At 42.2% G+C, this 17,374-nt stretch overlaps 1 long non-coding RNA gene across 1 annotated transcript; it reads left to right on the plus strand.

The window, feature by feature from the left end:
* Positions 1-1,213: 1,213 nt before the first annotated feature.
* Positions 1,214-7,365, plus strand: LOC143678873 (uncharacterized). Its single transcript, XR_013173457.1, has 3 exons — positions 1,214-1,384; positions 3,955-4,081; positions 6,942-7,365. It is a non-coding gene; the product is annotated as an uncharacterized LOC143678873 (long non-coding RNA).
* Positions 7,366-17,374: the final 10,009 nt, after the last annotated feature.

Here is a 17,374-nt window from a genome sequence, read left to right on the forward strand (position 1 = left end):
GTTTTTATCCAGAGGCTCAACATATAGCCTGGGTCTCCTTAGCATTATGTTATAAATCTAATGGGCTGTCAAGGGACCCAAGATAAGATGTGAGCCATCAGACCTCAGAGTGTGGCTGCTGAGATTCTGAGGAGGGACAAGACTTTATATGTTAACTAGGGGTCCAATAAGGATGGTTCCACTGTCTGATACCATGGTTACAAAACTAACTGCCAAAGTGTGTCTTGTTAGCAGGTCTGGGTTGACTAATAATTGTTAACTGAGCCAAATGTAATTCATAATATAATTTTTTGTTTCTCGGATTCAATTCCACTAAAAGCTCAGAATGAAATTGGGACATGTTGGGTTGCTGGTAAAAGGAAAGCAGATATGACTAATTCTCAGAGGTACTTGGCTCAGATTTGAGTCACATGATTCTCATTCAACACCATTATGATCAAAACTAAACAGATGGGGGCGGGCCACGGTGGCTCAGCAGGTAAGAGTGCTTGCCTGCCATGCCCGAGGACCCGGGTTCAATTCCTGGTGCCTGCCCATGTAAAAAAAAAAAAAGCAAAAACTAAATGAATGGGTTACAGGGATGGGGTTGGGAGGAAAGGGGAGTTAATGCTTAATAGGTACAGCATCTCTAGTTGGAGTGATGAAAAGTCTCTTAATGGATGGTGCTGACGGTAGCACAACATTGTGAAAGTAACTGACACCACTGAATTGTTTACTTGAAAGAGTTTAAAATGTGAATTTTTTTTTGTTTTTATTGACAAAACAACATACAGACACGAACATTCTTAACACATGAACATTCCATACTTGGTGCACAATCAATGGCTCACAATATCATCACATAGTTGTATATTCATTACCATGATCATTTCTCAAAACATAAAATGTGAAATTTTATGCTCTATTTTGCAATAATTTTTTTTTAAAGTAACAAATGTAGAACTCATCTCACTGGATTTTTGACCACACAAATCTCTATAATAAACATTTGATCATTCCTGCTCAAACTGCTTAATTTAGTCAACCAGTCCAAATCTAAATATGTAATTTAAATAATTAAATTTTGAACTAATTCAAAATTATTAGACCATAAATTACTTTAAGTATGCTGGTTACTTAAATCTTCCAAGTTTCTGCAGTTTTATTTTCTGTTTCCCCAAAGGATGCTCCTTCTTGTTGCTTCTCTGTGTCCATTTTCTTTCCCTTTAGACACGATGCAAGACTGGTTTGCACATGTGTGCATTGGAATGTCGTTGCTGCCCGGGATAATGGCAAGACGCTGACTGTGGTGCTACAACCCAAGTTGCAGACCATGCATTCCCATTTATGAGTGCGCAACCTAATGCATAGACTCTGCGGGGCAAAGCTTTGGTTGCTCCATCAGGTAATGGAAATGATAATGTCGGCTCTGAGTCTCTTCTGAGGCTTGTGGTCAGGATTAAGTGAGAGAAAAGTCTTCATAAAACATAGAGCCCCATAAACTGTAAGGGAGTGTAACTGACACTTTCTAGTAGTTCCACATGCTTAAATTCTACAGTTCATTAAGAATCACATGACTTACTGGCTTAAAGTGCTCATTTCTAGGTCGTACCACCTCAGAATTTAGTTTAGTAGATTCTGGATGGAATTCGGTGACCTGCATTTTCAACGCTCAACCTCCACCCTTTCCCCTGCCATGTGATTTGTTTCTGAATGGTCCAGGGATCACACTTGGAGAAACGGTCATAGAAAGTTAAATAAAACTCTGCAGAAAGGGCTTCAGAAGTGGCCCTTCAGAAGACTAGAGTCCTCACAGTTTGGGATTAGCTACCACATACCTAACTGGTATAAAGGATAAGCTTAAATACATCGATGAAGGTAGTACTCAAGTGAATTTGCTCCAGAAACATACGTTTATTGTTGAATCACTTTCAGAATTGGTTGGGAAAAAAATGGAAAAGGTCTTTTGCTTTCCAGATTAATTTAGCCCCCTCTAATCCTATTTAAAGGCAGTGTTTCTGGCTACGCTCCTTCTCTGACTTGATTTCTGTAAGGAATGCATGTCCTCTGTCTGGGTGTTCCTTTCCATTTGGGGGAGGCTAGTGGAGTCCTGCCATTTTACCAAGGCTGTCTGCTGAGCCATATGGGCATGTCAGAGGCCAGATGGGGATGTAAGAAACAGAGCTTCAAAGATTCTGGAAACCACTGGCATATCCGAGGAGGGAAGTAATTGAGCTGTTGTCTATAAAGAGATACAGAATCAAAAGAGAGCAATTTTGTCACTCACAATTGATTGCACACGGCTATGGGCTAAATTATTAGGTCACTGAAGTTGACTTTCGTGTCTCTACCATTGTCATTTCCTGCCTCCTACCTTGGCCAGGGACATAGAAACACCCTCACTCTCTATTATTATTATCCCACTCTGCTCTCTCTGGTTAGCCTAAACCTGGGTACTTTTTCTTTTGTGTGATGACACCCATTGCCCCCTGGCCCATTGTCCCTGGTTGGTGGTGGGGTGCTTCTAATCAATCTAATCAATACGCGTGTGCTGGGGTTTAATGTGCTGCCTTTCCCAGGTTACTGGGAATTTTTTCTGGAAAGATGTTCTAATCCCAAGGAAGAGGGATTTTAGGAATTATGGACACCTCAGGTAGCCTTGGGGGATAGGGAAAGGCGGGGGTTGGGGGGGGTTCGGGGCTGGAGGAGGTATTCTTAAGGAACAGCCCTCTCTGCGTCACCCATCCTAGGAGGAGGTAGCACTGATGACTCAGAATCAGCATATTTCCAAGGGACTAGCCCTGGACGGCACTGGGCCATTGGCTGGACTCACCAGGAAAATGAGTCTCTCTAGCCCCTCGCCGTTTAGAGCATGCCATTCTAGTTCCTGAATGAGAGGGGCTACATATTTCATTTACTCTCTTGAGGAAAGGTTTGTGTTTTCCCTTATACAGGTAAACCGTTGAGGCCCTCCAAGGAGAGAGAAAACTGTGAAGGTTAAATTTATTAATGCCAAGAATTGACTGTACCAGCCTTAAATTAGAATGTTATCCCAGAATTAGGTGAATAAAAGAAAGAATATCCAACCTCCATGGGTGGACTCTGATTAGTCCAATTTAATTAATGTAAGCCCCCTCCCTTGCAATACTGATTGGTTCTGTCAGAACCATGCTGATCAGTTCGTGGTATTCCCCTGGCCACATCTGACCTAATTCAAAGAAGTGAAAATGAAGGAGATGTCTGAGGGCTTCTGGGAAAACAGGTTCATCGTTTTTACGAGAGCTATGACTGTTTCTCCCTGAAAATTGATACGGAAGCATGCACCCATCCTTTTTTTTTTTTTTAGCTATCTTACTCCATGAAGGAGAACCAGCCTTAGGGTAAAACTGACACCCAAAGCAGACAAAGGTCTGGAATGAAACTGATTCCTTGATAACATCATTGAGCTGCTGAATCAAAATTATATTGAAACTTTCAGCTATGTAGTATATGAAGTCAGATTAGGTTAGTTGCAAGTGACAGAATAATCTTAACACATAATTTATTCTCCCATGACCCAAAATGATTGCTCCAAATCCAGCCATCACACACAAATCCAGTCAGCAAGAATGAGAAATGAGAAAAACATTTCTCAGAAAATGCACATAGCACTTCTGTTTACATCCAGAGCTTAATTATATGGGCTGGCTACAGGTAAAGCTGAAAAATGTTGTCTTTATTCTTGAAGGCCATATGCCCTGCTAAAATTTGGGGTCTTCATTTCTGGTAGAAGGGGAAATGGATAGTAGGAGATAACCTGCAGTCTCAGTCATAGTGTGTCATTCTTAATGTTGAAGGTGCAATCAAGAATATTCTAATTGATACAATCTCATCAACTCCCTGTCTACCTGCATCTCTAATCAGATGTGCTGAAGGATAAAATAAGAAACCCTTCACTGGGAGGATCTCAAAGTTTTTCTTTTTTCCTTTCCTCAGGCTTGGGATAGCACCTGGCACATAGAGGCACTTGATAAATATTTACCGAATTGAACACAATTAACTATGAGGATTGAGGATTCAAACAGAGAGAATTTTGACTTGAGACTTGCCAGCTCTGGCCTCGGTAAGTCATAAAACCTCTGAGCCTTTGCTTCCTGGTATAAGGTATGGGAGAAATTATACCTTCCTTTAAACAGTCTTATAAATGTTAGTGACCATGTCTTTAAAATACTTAACACAACTCCTGACACAAAGTCTCATGGTTGACACATACCATGTATATCGTAATGTTAAAAAAAAGTTAAGATTATTACTTTGGATGTTTCGAAGGAAACCTAAGGCTGAGAAAACATGAGTTTCAGTAATATTTCAAATCCACACAACTCTGTGGGTCATTATTAATTTTTATTCTTAGGAAAAATATGACTGCTGGGTTCAAAGGAATGAGTATTTTGAAAAGATTTTTCACTAAAACTCTGGAGGCTTCATAGATAGCAAATAGTTATTTAGTGTGAATGAATCAAAAACATATGTATTTAATTTATCTTGGAACCCTATGGGTATAAAATGTAACTAGGAAACCTGCTTTGCGTTCTCCTGATGTCCAAGGGCTAGGAAAACAGCATGATGTTTTGCTGAACCCAAAATTACTTTGAACTCAGCAAATAGACCAAACAGATCAAGAACCTGTGTCACTTTTCAGAGTCTTTACCACATTACACAACTTGCTGTGACTCGGGAACATTTTTGTTTGTTTGTTCTCTTTAGTTTCTACTCAGAAACCTGTGAGAGAAAGCAGAGTCGTCCCCTTTTGTCCAGTCATCAGGGTCTGAACAAAAAGATGCAGGCTTCCCTGCTATAAAAATGCTGTGAAGAAATGGGGCCTTTCGGATTCGTAAAGAAGTTAGAGTTAGCTTTTATATCAAAGCATAGATAAAGCGTTTAGTCAAGGGAGCTAAAAGAAAAAAAGAAAAATGAGGGAGGAGGTTTTAGAATGTTCGTGCTTGAAGGCGCCTTGGGGATCAATGGGTTGGGGTTTTCTATTTTGGAGATGAGGAAACTGCCTCGGAAATGGCTTGTCCTCCCCCGGGTGCCGCAGCCAGCTACCGCGGTAGGGACAACAGTGCAAGCTCTTGTTTCCTCCTGGCAAGAAGGCTACAGAAAGAGGCAAGACCTATTGGCAAAGGCAAATGCATTCGTTTTAAAGGGTTGCTGGTGCCTTAGGTGGTGTGAGGTGCTCTCCCCGCATGCTCTCTCGTGTGACCGTCGCTGTGACATGGGCGGGCATCACGCCTGTCCTGCACAGGAAACCGGCTGCGAGAGGAGAGGTGAAGGGATCTGCCCCAGATCACGAAACTGCTCTGCGTCGTGCTCACTCCAGAGGTACTTCCCCTTCCACGCCATACGTGGATGTGTCGGAGGCAAAATAATTTTATTTCTCTTTAAAAATAAAAAGGAAATGCTAGTTTATTGTTGATACCATCATCTCCATTTGCTGCATAATTCTGGGGATAGCGATGGTGGTGTACATCCCCTTTAAAATGACATGAAAACGTTTCCAGGTTCTTGTCTGTGGGAGGTTACATTTGCTGTGCCTTCGGCCTTGGTCCTAACGAGAGTAGGAGACTGTCTGTCCCGATTTTCCCTTGGTCTCTCCTCTCTGGTCTCCCTCTCACCTTCCTTGCATAGGCCCTTATCACTGCACACCTGGACTGTGGTTCATCCTCGATGGCCCCTCAGCCACAACAGTCCCCCTCACCAAACCCTGCAAGCTGATTAGAGCTCAAGACTCAGGTTGCCACCCAGATCATCAGTGTGTTGACGAGGTTAAATTGTTCCTCCCTCTAGATGGACTCAAAGTAGAATTCACCCCATGTTTTCAAAGCCCAAGTCCTTTCTACTCCCTCAAAACTGTAGATCTGTTAAATTTCCTTGGCTATCAAACATCCATAGTCCATCAAAACCTTAAGCTCTCATCATGACAGATGGCAGGGCTGAGGCTCTCAGAACAGTGTTGACTTGGCAGTATTGACTGCTGATGGATGCTTCTTCTCGCGGAGAAATTCACCTTTCCTTGGCCTTGAATTATGTGGAGCAGAACCAGTGATGTGCTGGGCCCAGCTTCTACTGGCTTGTGGGAGTTGGTTTCTTAAATTTTCAGGAATTTGGGGAGCCAGTTGTTAAAAACAGCTATTAGTAACAATTAAATTATATAAACTTAAAATTAAAGAAGTTACATTATAAAGCGAAGGTAAAAAATATGCAAACCATCATTTCCTAATTATTTTACTGTGTTTAATTTCTATTCTGTTAAGGTATTTAGGCCTATTTTATCTGCATTTTGGGAATACTGTGTAATAGTGTGCTATCGTGCGTCCCTTCCAACTCTGTTTTTAGTGACAGCACATCAGTAGCTTGAAATCAGTCATGGAAGGAGCATTTGCCCACAAAAAAAAAAAAAAAAAAAAAGGGAAAAAGCAATTGCTATAAATCAGGACTTCTTTTTTCCCCCATACAGCCAGTTGTTAAGCATTTACGCCACATCACTGACCAGAACCAACTGCAGCCCAAGCTACCAGGGCATATCGAGATCACTGTTCATGATGCTTTTGTAAAACCTTGTTTCTAGCAGCAGCCCCCGAATCAAACAGTGGCAGGACTAGGCTTGAAGGACTAGATGAGTATTAAGTAGGGTAAAACAAGGGTGCATTTGGGTCCTCCTCACTTTCTTTCCATATAAACCGTAATAGCTGGTACCACTTTCAGACAACTAAGACACACCCCTGCCACAGCTGACAGCAGGTGAACAGCAATAGCCTTCTTATTGCAAAGCAGAAAGAAGAAAATAGTGCTGGTACTTACCCATTTGTAAAAAAGAAGGGTTTAACCTCAACCACCATAGGTGTACAAAAATCACTGACTGGAGTGGGCAGTCAGAAGCATTTTAATGGCCAATAGCAAACAAATTCTTAACATGACAACAGTCCCTTCAGTGGGACTTTTTTTTTAATTACAGGGACAGACACCAGGAACTGAACCCGGGCCTCCAGCACGCCAGGCGAAAGCTCTGCCACTGAGCCACCATGGCCTGCCCTTTGGCGGGACTTTTGTGAATAATTCTTCCTGGGAGACAGAGAAGGGATAAATTGTTCTGGTAAACCCAAGGGAAGGGTGGGACTCACTGAACTGTAAGTTTGGAAGGTGAGACTGTGCGGGGATCCCCAGCCCCTTCCCTTCTCTCTCTCTCTCTTCCCCTTGGGAGAAAGTTCCCCTTAGGGGCCCCCTGTTCTCAACTCCTCCGTGACCTAGTTCTTACAGAAGCTCGCACTGGCCTTGCCTTACCTATGGTGGAGTGAGAAAGCTGTCTGAATCTGGGGCTCATAACCCAAAATTCGTTTACTAACAGCCACAAACCATATTTTCCATGAATGGATGATGTTTTTGCTCCCATCTGCCTTATCCCTTTGTCTTATTTCTCAATTGATTGAGAATCCGGCAGGGAAAGGGAAGTTAGATGCCGGGTTCCTTTAACCCCTCAACGGACAAGGGGTATGCGGCTTAGAATTCAATCTTCCAACAAGGACATTATTATGAAATTTCCGTGGTTGATACGGGAGACTGTCAACACTTGCCCAGAATACTTTTCATACTAAAATGAAAGTGTCTCAATGTTGTACTATGTGGAAGTTTGGCATCTCAACAGCACCTTGGCTCATGTTGGCCCAGCTCCAAAAACTGATTCCTCAAGAAAATCCTGGCTTTTCCTCTGACACCTCCCCCTCCCCCTGCAGCCCAGCTCCGGGCAGGGGCAGGGAGGACTTTGAACTAGACAGGGAGCCTGGCCAGGCTTTTTAGATATACACAGGTGAACCTTAGCATACATACCTGCTCACCCAGTTTTCGCAAATGCTTATGCCCTTATTTAACACTAAAGGATTCTTGAGCTCCAGGCCCTCCCTAGAGAAGACCAGATTGAATTTTTTAATATCTCACTACTTTGAAAAGCCCACTTGGGAGTCTTCTTTCTTAGGAAGGGTACTTTAATATTTGTTGTAGGAACCTTTATGGAAGGTTGCCCAGAGGAATGAGGCAGAAGGATGTTTCTTAGCTATGAAACTGTGGCTTACGACACTGCTCAGAGTATCCTCCCAAGATTCCTGATAACAGGCATGAGGAACATCTCAGATCTTTGTGCCAGGGAAACTTAGTCTCCCCAGAGGAAATAAAATGCTTCTTCCTCTCAGATGGTTATGTAAGTGCCACTTTTCCCTCTTGACTTGGCCATAAGATGCTTGCAACCAAGCTTGAGCCTTCAAGCTCAATCACAGACACAATGTTGTGTCTTGATAACGTTGACCCTTATGTTTGGGTTATCTACGTCTCTCCTCTTGATCTTGCTTTCTCCTCTTTTATTGGTTTTGCTATATTTATTCTCCTGTAAAGCCATTTTAAAATTCAATTGGATAAAGCTGAAATATCACTAAAGAAACTTAAAAGATGGGAAGATTGCAGGAGGTCAGGAAGGTGGGTATGTGTGAGAGGAGGGATGACTACAATAGGACAGGAGGGAACTTTTGGGAACTTTTCAATATCCTAGTTGAAATGGTGGTTTCCTGGGTGTTCTAGTTTGCAAGGTGTTGGAATGCAATATACCAGACAGAAATGGAACGGCCTTTAAAAGGGGAATTTATCAAGTTGCATGTTTACAGTTCTAAGGCCATGACAATGTCCAAGTTAAAGCAAAGCTATGAAAATGTCCAACATAAAGCACCAACAAGAGGTTACCTTCACTCAAGAAAGGCCGATGAAGTTTGGGGTTTCTCTCTCAGCTGGAAGGTAAAGTATGCTAATTTTCTCTCCCTGCTTCTTGTTTCATGAAACTCCCCCAGGGGCATTTTCCTTCTTCATCTCCAAAGGTCTCTGGCTGCCTGGGCTCTAAAGCTTTTTCCAAAATGATTTCCTCTTAAAGGGCTTCAGTAAGCAAGCCCACCTTGAATGGGTGGAGACATACCTCCCTGGAAACCATCTAATCAAAGATTACCGCCCACAATAGGGTGGGTCACATCTCTACGGAAACAATTAAGAAGCTCCCACCCAGCAATACTGAGTGAGGATTAAAGAACTTAGCTTTTCTGGGGAACATGACAGATTCAAACCGAAACCATGTGCATATGCATTTGTTAAAGTTCTTTGAGCAGTTAAAATGGATGTGTTTTATTATAAGTAAATTATCCCTCTATAAAGTTGATTTAAAAATTAAAAGATTCATGCATTTATCCAACTAATAGTATGTGACTAGCATCTGCCAGGCACTTCGCGTAGTACCAGGCAGGGAGAACACACACAGTTGTTTATGTTGCTCATTGAACAAAGGCGCCTGCCTGATGGACAAGGAGTGGCTGAAATTCAGCTCATGTCTGGCTCACCAAGTTGTGTGCCCAGCAAAGAGCTGGGTCTTCTTAGAGGCAGCCATTTCTACTCTGGAAAAGACAGTGTATAGGTTTTGGAAGCCTGGTCTGAAGATAGAGTGAAAAAGCATATAGACAATTCCCTGCTCTCATGAAGCTTGTAGTCTAGGGGAAAGAGTTTTAATAAGCCAGGAAACATAAGACAATTATACATTCTAATAAGCACCATGCAGAAATAAGTAAGATGGTGGAATGGAGAATGCAAGGCTGGAGGAGATACTCTTGATATGTGGTCAGGAAGGCTACCAACGAGATGACATTGGGCTGAGGCCCAAATAATGAGGAGCAACCAATCTGGCAAAGTGTGGGAGGAAAGCATCCCAGATGGAACAGCAAGAACAATTTCTCAGAGGTGGGAGAACTTGGCCTATTCAAGGATCAGAGAGGAGGCCTCGGTGGGATGTAAGGAACAAGCTATAGAGCAGTATAGAGGTCATAATGCAACTAATTCTCATAAAATTAGGCATAAACCTTGGGAAATGGCTCCAAATATTAACTTCACTCCAAACCATTTTATCTCTCTTAGATTTTAGAGATGCAAGAAACCTTAGAGATAAACTAGACTTTGACCCTTCTCCTGTCACCAATACAAAAATGAGGCTCACCACACTCAGTAACTAACGGTACAGATAGGATTAGAACTTAGGCTTCAACTAATATTTACCGATTACCTGCCATATGTCAGGTCCTACTTCCTATGTGTCAGTTCATAGCTTTTTAGATTTGGTATGGCTGAATAACAAGAACGACTGAATTGGTGAAATTCTATTGCTGGAGACATCTTAACATAAGAAACAGCTGCATTTATACAGCTAAGAGAGTTTAATCAGATGAGTATTTCACAAAATTTGATTTTTGCCTCATTTTAAGAAACATCTCCCTTCCTGGGCATTGAAAGAGATGCATGTTTAGAATTACTGTTTTTAAAGCAAGAAATCCTAAGGCAGTCCTAGGTTTAGAAATGCAGAGATGAGTGGACTCTGCTGAGGGGATGAGGGTAGGGAAGCACCAACCATGCCACGGCAGGTGAGAAGTCCTAGTAATCAGTCGTGGGAAACCTAGCAGCATCTTCAAAGTCCAAGAAAAGGAAGTTTGGGATGGAAGCCTTGCCAGGAAAAACCCAGATATCACACTCCAAGCCATGCCAGTCGCTATATGACTGGCTAGAACGTTATGTGACCCACCCTATTTCTTTCATCAATCTGTAGTTACTGTCTGAAAATTGCAGGGTAAAAGTAGAAAGTACCTATTCTGAAGTCATAACTTTATCATTGTTAAATGATTTGGAGGCCAGCAAAGACAAAGGTTATTGAAATCACCTTTTCCCCTCTCTAATATTCCTTTCAGGCAAAAAATCTAAAGCCACACAGGCTCCAGCCCACAGAAATACACCTCTTAACAACTACTTCCCTTTCAATCTCATCAAGTTATACTAGTAACATAAATGAAACCTACCACCTTCAACCAAACTTGAATATTCTACTTAATGCAGAAAAAAAAACACTTATTGTGAAAGCATGGCTAGCAGACACAAAAGGATAAATAGTGCATGTTTCCACTTATTTGAAATATCTAGAACAAGCAAATTCACAGAGACAGAAAGATTAGAGGTAGCCTGGGGTTATGGAGAATGGAATGGGATTTAGTACTTAAAAGTTTTTCTGCTTGGGATGATGAAAAAGTTTTCGTAATGGAAGGTGGTGATGGCAGTGCAATACTGTGAAAGTAATTAATGCCACTGAATACACACTTAAAATGGTTAAATTTTGTTTGTTATATTTATGTTACCACAATAAAAGAAAGGCTGACATTGCAAGTGATGTTTTCCTTGAATGTGAGGTTTTGTTGTTGTCATTACTTGTTCTTTTAAAGAATATGACCTTCTTGTTTTCAGCTCACAGATATTCCCTTAACTGCCCTCTAATCCACAGATGCAACCTCCTGGCAGCCCAGTCTATGCTATATGGCTTCACCCTCTGACATCAGCGACTAATCTAGGTTGGGCAACTAATTCAAACTTGAGCCTGTCCCTTTCTTGGAAAGGATTTCAGAAGTTCCAGTCTCAGTTTGGGCTGACCTCCTCTCCAATGGCAGTGGAATCCTCCAATTGCCTTCTCAGTATTTCCTCCTCGTTTAGGAAATGCCCTAACACTTTCATCACAACGCAGCTTCTGGGAGACTGTGATCCTAGAACCCACCTCTATAGCTACAGTTGATTGACACAGGGGTTGGCCCCTCACTCAGACTGGGCCAATCGAAAGGTTTCCCTGGGAATTTGAATTGGACTAAGAATCCAACTCAGTATGATTACTCTCTTGAAAATGGTCATGGCCTTTTTTTTTACACGGGCAGGTACTGGGAATCGAACTTGGGTCTCTAGGAGGTCATGGCCATTGTTTACTTCATGGATTAGGGAAAAGAGAAAGCTAGTCTGCAGCAAGAGAGGACAAGAGATATGTAAAATGAATGGGGAATAGAAGCAGAGTGAGGTATTTTCCCACACTCTTATTCTAGCCCCTGGTTCCTATTGCCCCTGAGACTCATCTACAATCCTGCTGTTGGTTTCTGTGAGACTCTGTTGCTTACAACCAAGAGTCCTAACTTCTGTGAGACTTGAGCGCTCTAGCACTGCCATCTCCTGCCTCATGGATGGGGTAATTGAGAAAGCTAGCATGCCGGGTGAAGCAGAGATGGATCTCTGGGTGCCCCCTAAGGCCTGAAGGGCCTTAAGGGCCTGGTCACTTTCCGAGGCTCCGTTGCTTCCCTGCCCTCAGGTTACACCATTGGTGTTTCTCCATGGATGCTACAGACTTTTTGGGCTGGACAATTCATGGTGTATGGGATTGCCCCATCTATGGCAAGACAGTTAGCACATTGTCCTGTGCTGTTTTGAAGCTATTAGGTACCCCCAGAAAAGCCATATCCTTTAATCCTCATTCAGTATTGCTGGGTAGGATCCTTTTTATTGTTTTCATGGAAATGTGACCCACCCAATTGTGGGTATTAGCTTTTGATTAGATGGTTTCCAGGAAGATGCATCTCTGCCCATTCAAGGTGGGGTTGCTTACTGGAGCCCTTTAAGAAGGAACCACTCCAGAAAAAGCTCAGAACCAACAGAGCCCACAGTGCTGATAGAGCTCACACAGCCAGAGACCCTCGGAGATGCAGAAGGCAAATGCCTCCGGGGAAGCCTTATGAAATGAGGAGAGAAAGCTAGAAGACATCAGTGTGTGTCTTCCCAGTGAGGGAGGTGTCCAGAACCCGAAAGACCCCAGCAGAAGCCAGCCACATGTCTTCCCACCCGACAGAGCTGTTCCAGACAGCATCAGCCTTTCTTCAGTGAAGGTAACCTCTTGTTGGTTCCTTAATTTGGACATTTTCATAGCCTTAGAACTGTAAACTTGCAACTTAATAAATTCACCTTTTAAAAGCCATTCCATTTCTGGTATGTTGCATTCCAGCTGTTTGCAAACTAAAATATAGCCCCTGCCCATTAAATGCCAGTAGCACCCCTACACTATTCATTGTTGCAACCATTTAAACACCCCCATCCCCTGACAAATGCATCTCAGGGGACAGCAACACCAGGTTTGGTAACTGCTGCCTTAACTATCCCAACTCAACATAGCTAAAGTCCCATGGAAGCTTAATTAATACGTTGGTCATATATGGTTAAGTCCAGAAAGGAATTTCCTTTGGAATTCATCTTAGAGGACAGAGGTTTGTAAAATCCAAATGGCATTTTCATTTCTCTGTGATTGAGAGTCAACTACATTTGTTCCTAAAAACAAAACATGTTTAGATTTTTTTGGTCATATCTTGCTTCAGTTCATTTATTTCCCTTGCACAATGACGTGATGGTGAAAACAAGAATGTGGTGAATGCTTGTTTCTTTTTAACAATATAACATAATTAGTAGTCAAAATAGCAAATATTGACTTCTGAGTTGGCATTCTCCATTGGATGCATGCAACCAAATGCCAGTGCAAGCCAAATGTTCCTCCTTCACGTACCCCGGGGACAATGAAATGGGAGGACAAACAGAGAGTGATTGGTGTCTCAATTTAGAGATTGGGGCCTCTCTAAGTCTCTCTTTTTTTTTTTATTCAAATGGGCAGGCACCAGGAATCAAACCCAGGTCTCCAGCATGGCAGGTGAGAACTGTTGCCTGCTGAGCTACTATGGCCCACCCTCTCTAAGTCTCTTTTAACCAGTTAAGCGATGAATGTCCCGAGTGGCCGTGGCTCAATTTTTTGCTAATATTAGCAAGTGAAGAGCAAAAATTATTTTCCTCTGCTACTCCCAATTCTTAACAAAAGACAGAGGAGTTTACTGCAATGAAAGAGCTCTATATTCCCCACTCAGCATCTAACAAGTGGTCCCAAGTGTTTCTTTTCTACTCTGTCTGTTTAGGGCTTGCCCACCAAGGCAGTCTCTCTCTCTCTCTCTCTTTTTTTTTCTTTATAGATACCTAGATTTGGCCATGGCCAGCTCCTGTCTGTCCCTTCTCCCATTATCTGAGCTTGAGGATGGGCTCCTCTCTCAGCTCCAAGACCACGGTTTGGGCACAGTTAGATTTGTCACACACATAGACCTACAAAGAATTCAAGTGAGTGGGAAATGATGAAGATACTGGCTTCAAGGCAAAGAAATAAACATAATTGTTATTTTGACCCTGGAAAATGTGACCCGGAGTAATAGCCCTATAGTGACTTGAGATTGCTAATATTTCCTGGCTCGAGCTTGGAACGTGAGCCGGCAAGAAAAAGGACAGACCTCCTCATGGTTATGAACTGAAAAAAAATTTCAATTCAGTTTGTTAACCAATGTATAAGCTAATAAATCGTCTCGGGAAGATTGGTATTATAAGCAGCAAGGCGTTATAATGGGAAGAGAATTAACTTGGGAAGCAAGAGATGTAGATTCTAGAATAAAAAAAAGAATTCATGAGTCCATATTGATATACAATACATGCATAAAGGGGGCTGGGGAGTGGGAAGAAAAGTTTTTCCTTGCAGTTGTATTCCAACTAGTAAATGTAGAAGGAGTGACAGAATTGGTAAATCACCATTGGCAACTACCACAGTTAACAGTTGTTTCAGGCAAGAATCATGGATGGATGATAAAATTAGTGGGTGGAAGCATGAAAAATATATCAACACAGTCTCAAGATACCACCCTACAAGATACTTATTAATACAAGAGGGAAAATGTTAACTTTACAGTGGAGAAAACTGAGGCACCACCTGAACAAAGTGACCAAAGTTAGCCTCACTAGAAATGGGCCAAATCAACTTTGTATGCCTCCTGATGTGATGCCCTGAGAGGACACAGTATCACTGCTATGGTATTTGTGCCAAAAAAAAAAAAAACAGCTCTGTCTGTCCCTTCTCCCATTATCTGAGCTTGAGGATGGGCTCCTCTCTCTGTTTCAGGATCACGGTTTGGGCACGTTTAGACTTTTGCAAAACAAAAACAAAACAAAGTGCAAAATGATGAGGAGACATCAGACAAAACCAAACCTGGTGACTGTCTACAAAATAACTGAGCTATACTCTTCAAAATTATAAAGGTCATGAAAGACAAAACAAGACTGAGGAACGATTTCAGGTTAAAGGAAGTAAAGAGACTTGATAACTAAATGTGTGTGAGTCCTGATTGGGTTCTAGACCAGATAAAAAGCAGACGTGGGATAACTGACAAAATTTGAATGAGATCTGTAGATTGCTCAATACTATTGTATCAATGTTAAAATCCTGATATATTGGTTATGAAAGAGAGCTTTTTTGTTTTGGGGAAATACATGCTGAAGTATTTAAAGATGAGAGAAAGAAAGAGATTGAGATTCTAGACTCCAATTTGCCATTAGCTAAAAATCTTGGCCAAGTTACTTAAACCCTCTGGACCTCGATTTCTTCATTTCTATGATGAAAAGGTTGGACTAGTTCAGGGTCCTGAAAATACGGTCCCCCAAACAAGCAATATCTGGGTAACTGTTAGAAATGCAAATTCTCCAGCCCCATCCCAGATCCAAATCAGAAATTCTGAGGATGGATCCTAAGGATTAACAAGCCCTAGTTGATGCTGATGCAAACTTCTATTTGAGAACCACTGCTCGAAGTTACTCTCTAAGGTCCCTTTTAGCTTTTTGTTCTGTGGCTTTAATGTGTTTCTCCTACTGAGGACAGCCCTTTCACCAACTCTGCTTCATTCGTCATTTATCTAGAGCCCACAAACAACCAGCCAGGGAGCTAGAAGGGCTGGAACTTTGCAGGAATGGTTCTCCTGGTAGGCATTAAGACTCAACCTCTGCTAGCAACAGGTGCAGATTAAAGGTAAAACATTTAATAACCCTCTTAAGCTGAGGAAATATTAAAGAAACCAACTAATGCATAATTGAGTTCCATATAGTGGCCTATCTATTTCAGCTTCCTCCAAAAATGCTTGAGCCTGTTTCTTCTAGGAAGACTGGAGCTGTGAATCATTCCTGTGAGTTTCTATTACTAGCTATAGAAATATTTACCTTAGCCTTCTCTTCAGATAAAGGTTTCCTCAATTACTCATGTAGTAAAATCTCTCCTAGTACCTTCTAAATATTTCTGCAAGTTCCCAGTTTAACTCTCGTCTGTTAAGAGTTTAAGTTGTGGCCCAAAAGAGTTTTAAGCTTGTTTGCATTTGGTTGATTAGTAGCAAAATTAAAAACAAGCACACAAGCAGAAAATATCTCTTATCTTGGTTTACCAGATTACTACTCTGCCCCTATTTTTGGAGTTTTCTCTGCTCACAGCCACATCCTTGTCTTCAACATCACCTGACTCCCAGATTTGCTTTCTCAGTCCAGACCTACCCTTGGTTTCAGCTGCTGATTTTTTTTTTTGGGCGGGGGGGGGGCGCGGGAGCGGCGCGGAGCCGCATGGGCAGGGAATCAAACCCAGGTCTCCCACATGACAAGCGAGAATTCTACCACCGAGCCACCCTGGCACCTCCCTCAATTGCTGATTTTTGAGATTCCCCCCAGGGAGCCCTTTTTCACAACTGATGTCACCTAAATTTCACCAGGTCAAAAATGAACTCATCCTCTTCCCTACCCACCCTGAACCCAATGTCTTTCTCTTTGTCTTCATCTGTAAAATGGGATAATAATAGCCCTTAACTCATAGAGTTGCGGTGAGCTTTAGCACTATGGGGCACACAGTAAGCACTCAGTAAAAAGTTGGTATTGATAACATGCTGTAAATAAGAAGCATCTTGTCCTAAATTGAGTATCTGTGTATGGCTTTGCCTCCCCCGCCCCCAAGTCTTCTAAACTGGCAACTCTGGAGTTTATTTTTTCCCTCTCGCCCTCCCGGCCTCATCCATCTGTATTTTGTTCCTTTCTTGATGGTCTTTGGATTGGGCCAGAGGACTGGGAGGAAATTCCCTGAGAGGCTGCCCTTTGCTTGCAAGGACCCCTGGATGAATCCGATGAGGAGTTTCTCAGCTAATGGGTCGCATGCCTTTGCCCCCACAGCCTCCCAACATGGACCCTTCCAGGCTCTCTCCTGGGGCTGAGTGGTAATTAGTAGTTCATTTCTGACATTGTTCTTTTCCCCTGGGTCAAGTAACTGAGATAGATAAATTAAGAAATACAAAGTTTCCTGACCGTCATTGGTGCGTTTAAACTTTCCATCACGACATACGTTCTTTTTCCTTGGATTTTTACAAACAAATGCACCCTTATACATGCACAGTAAATAAATACATGAATGTATTAAGAATAACATCCTTCCATCCATCAAGTATTCTAGTCCTTAAACATAAAGGAAGGGGATGGTGAATGATCATCTCGCTGCCTGCCGTCAATACCTGGTTAGCAGGGACACGATGGTGCAAATGACCCCATTTCTGTATCCCACCCCTAGGCCTGTGCTCTCGCAATCATATTTCCCCCCACCCTACCCTGAGCGAAT

The sequence above is a fragment of the Tamandua tetradactyla genome, chromosome 4 (assembly GCF_023851605.1).
Source record: "Tamandua tetradactyla isolate mTamTet1 chromosome 4, mTamTet1.pri, whole genome shotgun sequence".
NCBI classification, from domain to species: domain Eukaryota; kingdom Metazoa; phylum Chordata; class Mammalia; order Pilosa; family Myrmecophagidae; genus Tamandua; species Tamandua tetradactyla.